We start from the raw sequence: 11,707 nt of genomic DNA, 5'->3' as shown, positions 1-11,707 counted from the left end.
AAATGGATAGAAATGGAAAATAATAGGTGAGGTAACACATATTCTCTCATATGCAAATCCTGACTTCTAACTTTTACTGATGTGTATTTATGTGGGAGAGGTATGCAGACTCCAAGAAACCAGGAAGAGAACCATGAAAATAGCAGGGGGAGATGTGAGGGTAAGAGAACGTACATTACATGAAATGGAAGGGAAGAACGTGAGGGCGGCAGGGTACACACAGGGGTGGGGAGAGAGGAGACAGAGAAGGCAGGGAACAGTTTACTAAAACTTAGTATGCAACAAAATGCCATAAAGAAAGCTGCAGCTTTGTATGCTAATTAAAAATTAAAGTAGAAGTCAGTGATGTTTCAGAAGTCTAGCTTTCTACATAAAAAAAACTACTTTATAAATATATGTTCTAAAATTCAACGAGCTGTGATATGTGTAGCATTATGTTTATGGAAGAAAGCAAAGATCAGAAGGTGAAGTCCCATATGTCAGTGGGTCTGTTGGAAGCACATTTGTGATTAGGTGGGGAAAGAGGATGGGGTGGTGGGAAGGGGAGTGGCAAAGAGGTGAAAGGAAGTGGGGTAAACCAGAGAGAAGCAGAGGTGAGAGAACAAGAAAACAGAGCCAGGGCGGGGGAGGGGGCATGGTGTGCCATGTGGAACTCTGGAGGATCCAGAAGAGGTAGGTCAACAGGAGAGAGGAGCAACAGTCCACAGAGGTCAAAACCAGTGTGGGGTCGGGCAAGGAAACACCTGCCCATAGGAGGAAGATGAAGAGCCAGACCAAGCCTCTGAGGCTGCCAATCACGAGCCTGCTGCTGGACTTGGGAAAGTGGCTCAGTTCAGGAAGAAGTGCAGCTGCTCTCCAGCGGTGTGTCTTAGACAGTGTTCTTTTGCTGTGAAGAAACACCATGACCACGGCAACTCTTCTTTTCTTTTTTTTCTTAAGAAATATTTTATTCATTTTACATACCAACCACAGATCCACTCTCATCCCTCCTCCCACTCTCCACCAGCCTTCCCCTCCAACCCACCCCATCCCCTCCTCTGAAAAGGTAAGGCCTTCCATGGGAAGTCAGCAAAGCCTAGTACATTCAGTTGAGGCAGGTCCAAGCCCCTGCCTACTGTATTAAGGCTGTGCAAGGTGTCCGACCATAGGTAATGGGCTCCAAAGAGCCAGCTCATGCACCAGGGATGGATCCTGATCCCACTGCCAGGGCCCCTTAAATAGACCAAGCTACATAACTGTCTCCCGTATGCAAAGGGCCTAGTCCAGTCCCATGCAGGCTCTACAACTGTAGTCTAAAGTTTGTGAGTTTCCACTAGCTTAGCTTAGTTGTCTCTATAGATTTCCCCATCATGATCTTGATGCCCCTTGCTCATAGAATCCCTCTTCCCTCTCTTCACCTGGACTCCTAGAGCTTGGTCTGGTGCTTGGCTGTGGATCTCTGCATCTGCTTCCATCAGTTACTAGATGAAGGGTCTATGATGACAGTTAAGATATTCACCGATCTAATTACCAGAGTAGGCCAGATCAGGCACCCTCTCCACTATTGCTAGTAGTCTAAGGTGGGGTCATCCTTGTGGATTCCTGGGAACTTCCTTAATACCAGATTTCTCCCTATCCCCATGATGTCTCACTCTGTCATGATCTTTTTTTCATTGCTTTCCCATTCTATTCCTGTTCCAGCTCAATCATCCCATTCCCTTATGATCTCATCCCCCATCCCCTATCCTCTATTGCCTCCCCTTCCCCCTAGTTTACTCAGGAGATCTCATCTATTTCCCCTTCCCAGGATGACCCATTTGTCCTTCTTACGGTCCTCCTTGTTAACTAGCTTCTCTGGAGCTGTAGGTTGTAGTCTGGTTATCCTTTGCTTTATATCCACTATCCAATTATGAGTGAGTACATACCATGTTTGTCTTTCTGAGTCTGGGTTACCTCACTCAGGATGATATTCCTAGTTCCATTCATTTGCCTGCTAATTTCATGATGTCATTGTTTTTTTAACTGCTGAGTAGTACTCTGTTGTGTATATGTGCCACATTTTCTTTATCCATTCTTTGGTTGAGGGGCATCTAGGTTATTTCCAAGTTCTGGTTATTATGAATAATGCTACTATGAACATAGTTGAGCATGTGTCCTTGTGGTATGATTGAGCATCCCTGGGGTATATGCCCAAGAGTGGTATCATTAGGTCTTGAGGTAGATTGATTCCCAATTTTCTGAGAAGTCACCAAACTAATTTCCAAAGTGGCTATACAAGTTTGCACTCAATTCTTATAAAAGAAAGCATTTAATTGGGTTGGCTTACAGTTCAGAGGTTTAGTCCATTGTCATCATGTCAGGGAGCATTGCAGCATGCAGGCAGACATGGTGCTGGAGAAGTTGCTGAGAGTTCCTGCATCTGGATCCCCAGGCAGCAGGAAGAGAGAGAGAGAGAGAGAGAGAGAGAGAGAGAGAGAGAGAGAAGAAGAAGAAGAAGAAGAAGAAGAAGAAGAAGAAGAAGAAGAAGAAGCCGACTTCCTCCAAAAAGGCCACGCCTACTCCAACATCCCTCCCAGGTAGTGCCACTCCCTGATGACTAAGCATTCAGACATATGAGCCTGTGGGGGCCATTCTTATCCAAACCACCACAGGTGGTAGAGTAGAAATGTAGGTGACAGTCCAGTGAATGTCAGTGTTTAGTCATGGGCTGTTCTAATCTCTGCCTTCTAGAAAGTCCCATTGAATCCCACTTTCTCCGTTCCATTGTGCAGAGCATTTTACTTCCTCACAAGGAAGGCACGTTGAAAAGCCGATGCCCACCAAACACAGAGTCTCACCATGGAATCCTAGCCCATAGAGCATATTGTCACTGCAATGCATTTCATCACTCTATTAGCACATGCTATAAAATAGGACTTTATGAACCATTATTGCTGTGGACTCATATAGCCAACCCATTGATGGAGGAATTTGGAGCTATGGAGCAGTTCTCAGTGAAGAAACTGAGGTGAGTAAAGGTGAAATTCCAGATCCTATAGCATGTGTGAAATGAAAAGATCTGTTTTAGAGAATGGCTATGATGGCGCTGCCACACATACACTGCCTTTGAAGACAGACCACTCCATGTGTAACAGTTAAGAATACATTAAAGCCGGGAAATTAACGTCAGATCAAAACCTCTTAACACAACAGCGACTGTTCCGTTCAGAGACCAGCGGGAGCCTCTTCCCCAGACCTCTTCTTTGTAGTTAATGGTTTGAAGCCCCATGCTAATTTCAGTAAATGCAAGGAATGATTATAGTCAGCACTTAGCACATGGGACAATGAATGGTTTAAGACAGAGACCATATATATATATAATTTGAAAGGAAATCTAGTCCCTGTAGAATTTATCACCCAACAAAGCTCAGGGGGTGGAGAAGGATGGAAAAGGCTGATACCAAAGAGCCAGAGACAGGGGGATTTTATGTGGAGAAAAGATAAATCAATTAAAGCAGGAACCCTGCTGTTTATTGTGATAAATCATATTATTAGAACCCTGCTTAACAAGAGATTCAATTGAAAACACGAAGGAGGCATAAATAAATCAGGATCTTAATTGACTGCTTTTGCTTCTGGATGCAAGAAGACAATGCCACACCTCACAGCTGTGCCTGCAAAGCTAAAAACAAATGCTCTGCCAGAGAGAGTCCCAGGATGGGCTGCTTAGGAGCATGCCCCCGGCGTGTTTCCAGGGAGGAAGGATATGAGCAAGCTGAGCTTTGCTCAGAATGAGTTCTAATGATTCCCACCAAGTGCAAAACGATGGAGCTGCAGAAACTCATCAAGCCAGCTTCATATGTTTTCTTCAAGCTCATCTACCAGACATTTAATGGTGCTGGCAAGCAAGTAGCTCTCGTGCTTGGCACTTAAGACTTTGTATGGAAAGAGAGGCTGCTGGGTAGCTTATTCTTCCTGCTTTCCCTATTTGCTTGGAGAGTCTCGCTGCCTTTTGAGCCTCTTTTCCCCCCAAGGCCTTCATCTTTGCAGTGGATGAATAAAACAGAGTCCCAGGAGACTGCAGGGGAATCATGTATAAACCCTTGTGCCCGACATAGGTTTTGACAATTGTATGAAAATGTGAGATGTTGATCAGAACTAAGCATCATGCAGTGTTTGCAAACCTAATTATGGGAGTATTCCTTCTGAATGGTTTTTCAATGTTTGCTCCTAGTTTGAGGTATTGGTCTGACCTTGGGAGCACAAATATGGAATCTGGTTATCTAGTCCAAATTCTAGGTATGATATTAAATAGCTACATGATTGCATGTAAGAGAAACTAGTTCTGTGCCTCAGTTTCTCATCTGAAAATGGAGACTTCTGCTTCACAGAGCATCAGACGGGCTAGCACCCAATGCCTGGCACTGTGTACATTCAAGAATGTTACCTAGTTAAACTTACTTTGATAGTGTAAAACTTGCAGCATCAGAGCAACTAATATTCACTATTTTTAGTGTTTACCATTTACAAGACACTGTCATAAGCATCACGTGTAATCAAAACGTAAGTTTGGTATGTGCTATATTCTATTTCTCCTTCCTTGTAAGAACTGCTCCTTCCCCATGATCCCTTGCTAGCCATGTAACATGTTTATTTGGATTGAAACACACATATACACTGCTAAGGTGGCCAAGATCTCAAGACTAGATAGGTCATGGGTCTAGAGAAAAACCAAATACTATTATTCTGCTAAAGGAATATAGGAATAAAATGGCCTCTAATGACATTCTACTCTACCCATAGATCAATGCTTCACTAACCTCACATCAGAAATGCTGCCTCTTGCAGTAGATGGGAACTAACACAGAGACCCACAACTGGATAATGCGCAGAGAGTGAAAAACTTTGGAGCACTCGGTCCTAAATGGGATGTCTTCATTAAACCACTTTCCCCTTGAGGCTCAGGGGTCTATGTGGAAGAAGAGGTAGAAAAATGTTAAGAGCCAGAAGTGGTGGATGACTCCAAATAAACAGCATCATCCAGACACAACAGGATTGATGTACATACATATATTATATGAAAAATATTTAATAAAATTAATTAATTAAAGAATATAAGTTTGGCCAAATGATCCTGCAGAAGACAATTCCAGAAAAAAAAGTTTGTCAAGGCTGTTGGCAGCTTTCAAATCTCATTATATTTAATAAAGTTTATTATCAAAGAAGAGCAATGTGGGTCATTTAAAAATGCAATGGGGAAATCTTCAAATTCAAAATTATTCAAATTTACCAATTACTCAAATTAGGAATTACTCACATTTACCAATAATCAAATGGATAAGGAATTGGGTCTTGTACAACAATAACATATTGTAGTGCTATGAAAATGGCAACCACAGGACACAATGGTACAAATAAATGATAAAGGTATAAGATTGATCATAAGAAACTAAATTACATGTGTGTGTGTATGTGTGTGTGTGTGTGTGTGTGTGTGTGTGTGTGTGTGTGTATTCTATATATATTCCACTTATATAAAATTCAAAATGCCAACATTTATGGATGCCCAAAAGCCATCATAAAAGTGAAGATTATGATTATGGTGGCCCAGAGAGGCTGCTGTTGGGAAGGGATGCATGCATGAATATGGGATAGTCCTGCAAATCTGCCAATCATGTCTTGGTCTGCAGAGTGGATGCTTTAAAGTGTTTATTCATATTCTTGATAATTTATAATGATCTATATTTATGTTATATCACTTTCCTTTTTGAGTATTATAGTTTGCCAAAAGGCCTTAAACTCATGCCACATGTGGATTAGGAAGTGTTGACAAATGCAAAGAACAGTTTGGCGAGTGAAGGTTTTCAGAACTCTGCATGGCCATGTGTTCCACCTGTGGCTGTTGTCTGCATGTACCCTTCCTAGACTCTATCCCCTTTAACATCTCAAGTCCCAGAATCTCTCAGTCACCAAAGGTTGACGGGTAATTATGAACAAATGCAGGTCTCTGCACTAAGGATGTTTTCACAGAGCCCGTAAAGGTTTGGTTTTGCTGAGGAGTAGGAATTGAAACCCAGGTGGTAAAACACTGGGGAGATGCTCTTTGTGAGAAGAGATTGAGAGCCTGCCTCTCTTCTATTTCTGACTCTAGGAGTACTCACTAAGCTTTTAGCAGAGATGGGTAAAAGTCCTAGATAATAATAGACCAGGGAAAGTCCATTCCCACGTCCCAGATAATGGCTCATAGAAACAGTGTTCCATTAATCTAGTTGCAAGATTTACAATGTGAAAAGCTTTTTCTTGCCTGCACCTAATGATGTGGAAAACCCCTGCCCTCTCAAAGTTGACCTCTTCAAGAAATCATTTAAGTGTATAAATATAAGAGAAGAAAGTTAAACAAAGTTCATAAAATAAGAGAAGAAAACTATCTTTTTATGAACTTTACTTGGTCCAGTCTCTCTTCTCCATGGCAACCAAGAAGAATGATCAACTGGAAACTTTAAGATGGATCAGGAACTCCCAAGCTCATATAAATTTCGGTTGCACAAACTTATACCCCAATGCTCTGAAAATCCAAAGACATAGCAGTCCAATAAAGTTAATTTTATTTTTATCATGAGATTATTAAAAAAGTTGTTTGCCACCTGGGACTGGAAACTCTCATATCCCAGGACCAAGAGGCACTAGATTTTTCTAAATCACAGATGGTTCATCTTATAAAGACTATAACCAGGTAATTGCCAAATTCTGTGCATTAGTTAAAAGGAACTTTGGTGCAAAAAGTGAAGTCTGCTGTTAGCATAGGCAAGCTTCAGCTTGACTTTGTGTCTCATATCTATCTTTTAATGTTTCCATGGACTTCTGTACTTGTCCATTTTGACTTTGTAATTTGAATTTCCCAGAACACAGGAAAGTAACTACCCTGTTTCTGAATCCAAGTACCTTAGTTAATCAGGTCTTTAACTCTACCTCAGAATTTCCCAAACAACTGGCATACTACACATCCAGTGGCTTAGCAGAGCCACCAAGATTTGCCACAAGTTCGTGAAAAGTCTATCAGTTTCCCCAAACTATGTATCCCCTTTCTCTATCCCCTTCTCTGTCTTGATCAGTGTCATCAGGTTACAATGGTTGAACTTCAGGGCTCACCCTGGTTCTCTCTACATAGTTCTTTCCAGTTGTCAACAGTTCATATCATGTCTCTCTCCCAAGAATCTCTTGATCCCTTTCCACATTATCACTGACAAGCTTTGGTCACTCACTTCATCACATCCCACCAAACACATGATACTCCCAACTCCCATGCTTTTGGCTAGTCACACTCAACCCCATCAATGCCACTGCTGGAATCTCTAACACTCGTATTACTAACACTCTGTTACTGCTTGGCTCAAAAAAATTCTAATCAATGGATCCCTACTGCCTAAAAGAAGAACAAAATTCTTCAGATGACTTATAAATAATCTTTTATAACTAAACATCAAAGCCTTTGTCTCTCCTCTCCTTGCACATTGGTGGCACCTCAAACAAGCCAAACTCTTTTATTTCCCAATTTATGCACGCACTGACTCCTTTGCATGTTAGTTGGTCAGGGATAATTCTGCCTGTTTTCAAGATCCAGCACAAGTCTTGCCTCGTGTCTTTCTTGACATCCAAGGAAACTTAGGCATTTTCTCCATTGCATCTATAGGAGAAATCACAGCGGTGTTTTGAAATTACTTCCTAATAGATCTACTTAGATATCAACCTCCCTTACTTCAAGTTCGATGTTTCCCAGGTCCTGGCATAGAATTAATTCAGTTAAACAAATTCCTGAGGAATGGTAGATGGAAGGATGTTATTTAATGGGCTGTATGTCAGCTATAAAGGACTGCATTTTTTAAAGCAGTAGACTAAAGCAGAACTCAGTAAAGTGTGGCCTATTGGCCAAATTAACCTATTTTTGTAAGTAGCATTTTATTGGAAAACAATCATAATTATTAGCTTACATGTTGTTTAGGCTGCCTTTGTAGATTTGGCAGAAAACATACAACTTATAAGGTCTAAAATTTCTATCCATCCTGCACAGAAAAAAAGTTCTCTAACTCCTGGACTGGATACACAACCATGGGCCAGAGTCACGGATTTCAGAGTATCTTACTATAGCACAATATCCATAATAACAGATTTATCTTCTAAGGATTCCTTTCTCATTTACTGCTCCCCTCAAAAACCAGCACACCCCACTTCTGCCACCTAAATGTATGTCAGCCTTGAAACTCTGTGTAGTCTATACAGATCTATTTAGATTTAGGCAATGACTAAGCACAGAGACTATTAATTGCCCCTTGGTTTATACTATTCTCCTTTCTCTTTAAATAACAAGCTCCCTGACCAGCTTCTCTTGCAGCTAGGTGCCACCATTTGATGATGTCCACAGACGTGAACAGTGGTGTGTACAATTCAGTTTCTCTTTGTACAAGAAGCCTCTGTCTCTTGCGTTCTCTTCCCTTCCTCACTGGGTTGGACTATGGAGGGCTTGAGCCAACTTTGACTACCCAGACTGTACCAATGCCAATAGAAAAAGAAAGAGAAGCACAGGCATCTCTGCTGACTTCATAGAGCATGACTATCCTGGACTCCCTTCAGTCCAATGTTCCATCCATTTTATAGGATTTTGGACACTATTAAAGCAACAAACTAGTAAGTAATTGTCTCCCTCCTGCCCTCGCCATGTCTCACTTTTCCTTTAGTATTCAGGTTTCTACCTCCAGAACCAGACTTCAGCTGATTTTGAGTTAGCAAATGGCCCAGATGCTTCATAGCTTTACTCCCAACAATATTCTCTTAACTCAATTATTTCTTAAATTCTTTTTTGGTTTCTTAAAGTCTCTATCTGTTTTCTATCTCTGGCGTTTCTTGTCTTATATAAAAATGAAATGATAATGAAGTTTTTAGCCCTTCTAATGCCGCCATTGTTCTCACTTTGAAAATCATTTCTCTATTTTTCCAAGAAGGGACTGAACAGATGAAGGCAGATGCTGCACAGAAGATAGGAGAGGAGAAGCAGAGTTGGAATAAGGGACTTCGGGTTACAAATACAGCTATTGATTCTGGCAACTTCATGATGGGATGGTAGGAGCTGGGAATCTAGAATGAGAGGCTGGAGAAACGGCTCGGCAGTTAAGAGCACTTGTTCTTTCAGAAGATCTGGAGTGGATCCCCAGCACCCATATGGCAGCTTAAAACTGTTAGTAATCACAGCTCCAGGAGATTCAAAGTTCTCTTCTGGTGTCCACGGGTACCAGGCACATATGTGGAGCACAGACATACATACAAACCAAATACTAATACACATCAAATAAAAAAATGCTTTAAATTCTAGAAACAAATCCAGAATGTGATGAGTGGAATGAGTAACTTTTGATTACTAACTTTAAAGGCCCCCGAGCACTGGATGAGTGGGAAAATATTCAGGAGGCAGAAAAAATAGATTGGATTGGATCGTTTGGGCTAAAGATCAAGTCAGTTAGGAGCTGAGGAAATCCTGGTCTCCTGTAATGTAGTTGTAAGAGAAAGTAGGAAGGATTAGTTACCAGGTAAAGAAGGGAAGAAACTCAGGGCAGATAGAACACAAGTGTTCCAGAATGGTCTCCCTTTCTAACAAGAATATTTTCCTCCACATTTGGTCTTTTACATTCCTTGGTGTTGTAGAGGATGCACAGAATTTAAAGAAGGAAATGAAATAAGTGAATGTATTTCCAGGGAACAGCACAGTAAAATATATGCAAATGAAATCACAAGTATGCAAATGAGAGAACCTGGATGAAATGCCACTTCTTAAATACAATGGTTAACACCCTTTCCAAAGGGCATGTCAGGAGCCTGCTGATGAGCCTCGTCCTCTGCTAACGTGAACAGCTTCAGACCTGGGCTACTTTAATGAATAGTTTCCCTTCAGCTTATTTTCCTCTTTGTACAGTCTCCATCCAAGTTCTGCATGGCTTCCAGCCTCTGTGACTATTACGTAAATCTAATGAAGCAAAAGCCTCTCTCCATCTAACTAGCGAGATGCGAAGTATCCCTCATCTTTTGTTCTTCTGCAAGCTTTGTTCATGAGCCTCTGTGGAACTGAGGTTGAGATTGACACAAATAAAACAAAAAGAAACTCAGATTTCAGTTCCTCCTACTTGTGAACAGAAACACTGTGGGTTCAGTGCAGAGGGTGCAGACAGTACATTGGAATAATTGGCTACATAGTCCAGTCCAGCCACGTGCAGTTCAAACATCTCCATATTCTGGGTGTCAAAGGGTCCAGTCAAAAAAAAAAAAAAAAAGCCCAAATACTATAAACAATCTCAGGCTAATCTCGATGTCTAAGAACATGCAAAGTTCTCTGTGTGGAGTTAGAGTTTCCTTTCAAATGTCTTTGTCAAGCACATGCAGGGATTCACACTTTGGCATCATCTACAATGCCAAAGTGTGTCATCTACAATGCCCACACTCAAAAAATACACAATCAAGTTACCAAAATAACCATATAACCACACACACAGACACTACACACACACACACACACACACACACACACACACACACACACACACATCATGTTTTAAATAAGGTGATGTCTTGTGTTAGGTTGCATGCATAGCTATCCTTGACCACATGCAGTCACATATATATTATAGCTTGCATGTCACAGGTTGGACATGCCTTGATGAACAGCTGAAGACCAGCTCACTCTTTTTCTCCCTCCCACAAATTCTCACCCACACTCAGCTCTTCCCTTCCACTAGCAACCCTCTTACTTGGAAATACTCCCTTCCTGTCTATTCTAGAACCTACCCGTTATTTCTATTCTCCATTCCAGCTGGAGCCAGGAAGGAGTCTCTTGATCTCTCAGCATTGACTATTCTTAATCTATTTTTAACCTTCTCCCAAATCTTCATTTCAATATCCATAAATTGTGGATGCCACCTGTTTACTCCACGAGATTGTCTAACAACCACATATCATATGTATATAAATGCATTTTCAAATGCGTTAAAACATCTCAAGTGGCGAGTCATTATTTTTAGACCCGGAATTTTCTTCACTCTTAAGAGACTTTCCCTCCCAGGAAGGAAAGCCTCTGACTTCTCCCCGGCATGTGTCGATGGGAGGAGGCTTCTGACTGAGCTATGCCTTCTTCAGACAGTGTTCCCCCTTTCCTTCTTTTCAGAGCTCAGAGTTTGGAAAGTGCAGTCCAGACACATTAACCCACTTTTCCATCCATGTGTGTCCTGCCACATCACTCTCTACAAAACTACTGTGCTCTTTGGAGAACATAATGACTAGCAAGCTAACCTAACTCTGTGTCAACCCTCCGTGTGCTGGCCAAGACCACAGTGTGTGAAGCGCAGCACTAGAGTCCAATCCTTGGTCTCTCCACTCCCGGGGCCACATTGTCTCCTTCCCTTTTAGACTTCCTGAGTTTGTGTCTAGATTTTACACTGGATTTGTTACATGTAAATCCCAGCTAACTTAACCACTCTAGATGTAGTAGGGATCTTAAAAGTTTTATTAATAAAAACAAACCTGAGGCCAGATATTGGGGTGAACCCTGGAAGATCAGAAAAGCAGAACAAGCCACAGCTATCTCACCTTACCAGTTCCTCAGCTGGTCTTGTTTTCTTAGACTGGAAGCCTTTGAGACCTCATCCAGATGGGTCTCAGCTGAACTGTGCTGCTCCAATGCCTATATGCTTAACCAGCCAAATGCTTCTAG

The sequence above is a fragment of the Onychomys torridus genome, chromosome 9, assembly GCF_903995425.1.
Source record: "Onychomys torridus chromosome 9, mOncTor1.1, whole genome shotgun sequence".
Classification (NCBI taxonomy): Eukaryota; Metazoa; Chordata; class Mammalia; order Rodentia; family Cricetidae; genus Onychomys; species Onychomys torridus.
Note: the sequence above shows the minus strand (reverse complement) of the source record.